An 815-nucleotide genomic window follows, 5' to 3' on the forward strand; every position below is an offset into this window, starting at 1 on the left:
AAAAAAAAAAGAAAGAATCAACCTTAAATAAAACTGAAAACTCAACATGTTTCAGAAGTGCTTATTAAATCAATCGCAGAAACTAACACACGACTGTTCGAGTCACATTTGGTCATCAAGTGGAGCCAAAACACCAGGTATCAAATTCCTTTGCTTTTTTAAATTCATGAAAATAAAACAAGAGATTGCTGAAATACTAAATTATTTGAATTTCATGATTCTTATTACAGGGAGTGACCTGGGAATGCCGTCCAAAAAAATCACCAAATCGACCAGAAGTCACCCGTATCTACTGTAAGTCATTGGAAACATACAATTCAAATAAACAAGGAGGAACGGCAGCAAACGCCATTCAACGGTCCTACAATTAGAGCAAGGGTGTCAGACTCGGATTGGTTTGTTGCCGGACGTTTGGTTGCCCGGACCGCGACAACGGGCGAACAAAAGACCGGCGACAAAACAAGGTAAAACAACACAGTCTACACATGAATCAAAGCCAACAATGGCCATGAGCAGTTTCACTGAGCCGACGTGAGTATAGAAGAGTTTGTATTTAATTGCGCTGTCCCTTTAAGAAGCTACGTCCGTCAGGGTCTTAACAAGTTCTCCCAACAAAACACAATCAAAGTACGGGAAATTTGGAGCTTTTCTTTAGCCTAATAATTACTAGGGCATTAAGTATGACTAAATAATAATTCACAGTTTGTATTTAGGGAATTTGAGCAACCATTTAAATGGTAATTATCAATAACCTTCCGGGCGACCTAAAGTCCGGCGACCAAATGTCCGAGTACCAGATTGGTTCGTGGGCCGTC

Source organism: Stigmatopora argus, chromosome 3 (assembly GCF_051989625.1).
Source record: "Stigmatopora argus isolate UIUO_Sarg chromosome 3, RoL_Sarg_1.0, whole genome shotgun sequence".
NCBI lineage: Eukaryota > Metazoa > Chordata > Actinopteri > Syngnathiformes > Syngnathidae > Stigmatopora > Stigmatopora argus.